The sequence below is a fragment of the Apaloderma vittatum genome, unplaced genomic scaffold (genome assembly GCF_000703405.1).
Source record: "Apaloderma vittatum isolate BGI_N311 unplaced genomic scaffold, ASM70340v1 scaffold423, whole genome shotgun sequence".
Lineage (NCBI taxonomy): Eukaryota > Metazoa > Chordata > Aves > Trogoniformes > Trogonidae > Apaloderma > Apaloderma vittatum.
Window position 1 is genome coordinate 8,695 of NW_009707281.1, and position 4,211 is coordinate 12,905.

The window sequence follows — 4,211 nt, forward strand, 5'->3', positions numbered from 1 at the left end:
CATCCCTCCATCATCCCTGGGGCTGCGCTGGGCTCTCTCCAGCAGTTCCCTGTCCCTCTGGAGCTGAGGGGCCAGAACTGGACAAAAGATTCCAGATGTGGCCTCACCAGGGCAGAGCAGAGGGGCAGGAGAACCTCTCTGACCTACCAGCCACCCCCTTCTAACCCACCCCAGGAAGCCGTTGGCCTTCTTGGCCACGAGGGCACTGCTGGCTCACGGCCATCCTGCTGCCCACCAGCAGTCCCTTTCAGAAGAAGGGGTGTGGGTAATCTAAAGGTATAACTGATCGCAACGAGCTTTATCGTGAACCTCCCCTTTTCCACCCAGGAGTGATATTTCTATCTCGAGCTCACCACTGCAGTGCCGCAGAACTTGCCATCAGAAAAAAAACTTGCCATCAGAACTTGTCATCAGAAGAACAGCTTTGGGAAGAGTCGATTAACTGGAGTTTTACATTTCTCGTCTTGCGGGATGCCCCAAAACCCACCTGCATTTGCTGCAAATCAGACTTTTGGTTGCCTGTCCCTAAGCACTGTCCTTACTCTGGTTTAATTTCTTCAGCGATTAGGAGTAAAGAAGGGAGGAAAAGGCACTTACCTTCCGCGGAGACAGTAGTTCCCTGAAAAGCAAGATCCTGTTTCCCTCCGTCTGTGGCTCACCTCTCCTCCGCACCACTGCTTTTAAGCCTGTAGCAGGATGCTGGGCGCTGACGGGGAGGTCATCGGTGCTCCTGCTTTTAGCTGGATGGGTCATTATGAATCATTACAGGATTTTTTTAACGGGGGCTGTAACAAAAAAAGTTCACTTATTGCCACATTTTTCAGCTTCAGTGAGTTGGTTTGTGTTTTTTTTTTAATTTGTTTGATTTTTTTGTTTTCCACTTCTTGGACAGAAGGAGTGACCTATTGGTTTCCTCCTTTGAGGTGCGATGGCCCTTTATTGCCACGGCACATCTTGCACGGAGAAATGACGTCTCTGACCACCGGGCTGCCCTTTCTGACACCTTTGGTTTGAGTTCGAAAACAGGAAGGAAAAAAAACAACAGCAAAACCGTAAAAGGAGTATTTGGGTACCCAAGCACTTGCTGCTGTTTTCTTGCAGCCGTGACATTCGGTAAAAACTCATCAGCTGGACTTGCCCCACTTTTCATCCAAGCCTGGTTTTGTCCCCCAAAGCCACATCTGAAATTGGGGCCATTCACCATCGTTTTCTCTTTTAGGGGATGGCAGGAGGCACCGTGAGTGGCCGCAGATTCGCGTCAGTATTTTTCCCCATGAGACATCCCAGCTCAGCCCAGGAGCTGGAGGAACATCTGGAGCTCATCAGCCCAAGGGCAATAGATTTGTAGGGGCGTCTCCCGGGAACTGGGCTCGTTTTTTTAAAAAACCTCGAGTCCGGTGAAAGGAAAAAGGCTTGAGAAGAGCAAACCTCAGGGTAGCCCTAAAGAACCGGGTCTGGCCCTAGAGGAGAGGATGCTGACAGCTCTGGGTGGACACAAAGCAAAGCCCTCAGCTCCTGGCAGACGCTGGGATGTCAGAGGAGCTTTGGAGGGCTGCTTATTCTGAGGATTGATGGCAGGTTGCAGTTCTGGGGCAGTTTTGAGGTATTTGGGCAGCCCTCAGCTAAGAAATGCCGACGCTTCCATGCTTGGGGGGACTAAATGTGCCCTTTTCTCAGAGGTGTGGGCGATGGGCAAGTCTGAGGAAGCTGGATTTTATCCTCACCAGCTGCCAGAAGAGCTGAGGGCTCCAAGTCTTGGTTTCTCCACCACTTACTGTCCTCTCCTCCAGGAACCTTCCTTCTTGCTGTTGAGTAATGGTAATTACTCAAAGAGGCTTCTGTAATTATTATCACTGTCAAAATACGGTTGGTGTTCGGGGGACACTCATCTGGAAGAGCCTTTTAATTAGGACCAGCAGTGGCCTTAGGAGAAAGCCTGACATCAGAGGAAGAAGGTAGGAGATTAATTAACTCAACCTTCAGAGGAGAGGTCCAGATCTCCTGCCTGTCACTTGGATGGAATATTTATTAATGCCTCCAAATTAGCTCACGATGACACTGTTTGCCATGTCCCCCTGGCCCAGGAAGACACACGAGCTGTCTGCGGCGATGGGGGGCTCAGGAGATGAGACGCTCGGCTCAGCCAGCGCAGTGCTTGTCGTGTTGCTCCTTGGATTTCCTCATCGTGGCTCCCAGTGTCAGAGGGGCTTGGAGAGATGTCCTACAGGACGCTTTCCCCACTGCCCACTGCCCGCTGGGATGTACTGATCTCCTCTTCCCAAGTGTTCTCTGTGGTCTTCCCCTTTCCACCCGGTGCTGGTGGGTCTTCCACCCTGGGGGACAGCGCTGTGAGGCCATGGACTTACGTTCCAATGTGCACACGCAGATCTGGATTTTGTCCCATTTTAGGACTTGGAAAGGTTTTTATGGACACCAGGTGGCAGCCTCGCTCTGCCCGTCCTCCTGCCTGTCCTCCCTTCTGCGTGTCCTCCTGCCCGTCCTTCTTCTGCCCGTCCTTCTTCTGCCTGTCCCTCCTCTGTCTGTCCTTCCTTCTTCCACCTGTCCTCCCTCTACCCATCCTCTTTGTGCCCATCCATCCTCTCCCATCCTTCCTCTCCTCTCCTCCAGCTGCCTCACAGCCTCCTCCTTGGCAGCTCCCAGAACACCCAGTCCATCCCTGTAAGGTCAGAAGCGATGTGATGTCCCTCTCTTCGGCAATGGAAGACCCCGGCTTGAGGGCTGCCATCGATAGGAGCACGCTGACGCCACCACCCAGTCGGGTTGCTTTTTGGTTTGAGTCCTTTCTTTGTGTCCATCTTTGAACATCTGAGGACACATGAGCACCCTGCACTGGTGGAACATGGACCAAGGATGAGGATGGTGGGACATGGCCTTGCTGGGTTGTCCAAACTCAGGTTGGAAACATGATGAGTTCCTGTTCTCAAATTCTAACACAGACCTGCTGAGCCTCGCTCTGCCACCAGCCAGCTCCCGCTTTGGGGTTTGACTTCCCCGTCTGATGCGGTGGTGTCGGGCTGGCAGGCCTTGGTGCCTCCATGCAACCGCCTGAAGGCAACCACAAAGTCACCACAGATACATCAAACTGCCCCACTACCGCTGTCCCGCAGCTGTGGTCGAACAATCAGCGCTCTCCACTCTCCTTTTCCCCATGGCTCAAGATGTTTTGGCCTCCTCCCTCCCCACCATGCTTGGAGGCAGTTTCACACTGGTGTGGGGCTACTGCCGAGACACGACTGGGTAAAGAAAGACCCTCTTGGTGGTTCAACCTGAGGCACCTCCTCCAGCGTGATGTCACATGTGCAGCTTCGATTTTGGGCATTTTTTCCTGTGTTCTCTTTGTGGGTTTTTAAGAACAAAGGGATGGTGATTAAAGAAAGATGTTCTGCACTTCCAGCAAGGTGTTTTGGCAGCTGTGAAGGGACGTGACTTCTTTTCCTGCCTCTTTTCCCCTCCGTGCGTGCTTTTCTAGGTAGGGAACAGTATCTGCCTTTGCTGCCCCAGAGGCGAGGGCCTGCAGGCTCCTGGCTGACCCTGGGTGCCAGGGAGGAAGAGTGTGGTGGGATGGAGAGAAGGTGCTGAGCTATGCAGCAGGCTCTGATGAGCTCGTTTGGAACCATGAGCTCCGAAGAACAAGAACAGGCATCAGTGTCAGGTATCCCTTCCCAAAATCAAGCTCAGGCTGTATCTACCCCCATGGTGGTTCTCCCCTTTGGAGGCAGCTATTTTTCTCCCTTTGCTGTGAATGTAGCAGACAGAAATTGGGCGAGATCCCTCCTCCCCCCAGCTCCCATCAGTCACCTTTCATGAGCTCCAAATGTCTACGACACACGGCTAGAAAAGGGAGGAAAAGCCGTTAGGTGCCAAGGGTGAGGGACCTGAACATGAGCCTGGAGGAGTAGAATTGGTTTCGTGAGCAGATGGTTGGACGAGAAAGCAGCTCACAACCCTGGGAGATGGGAGGGCTAAAGGGGGAACTGTGTTGGGGTCAGGCACGGGGCTCTCACAGTTGGGATCTGGACACCTGGTGGGTACCCAGCCATGGTGACGCTGCTGCAAGCGTGTCCCTGCTCCTCCTCACCAGCGGGAGCTGCTGGTCATTGAGGATCACCTGAAGGTCTACTTGGAGGCTCTGCCCTCTCACCTGGGTTAACTCAATTTCACCTCCTTCGGCTGAAGCTCCATCAATCAGC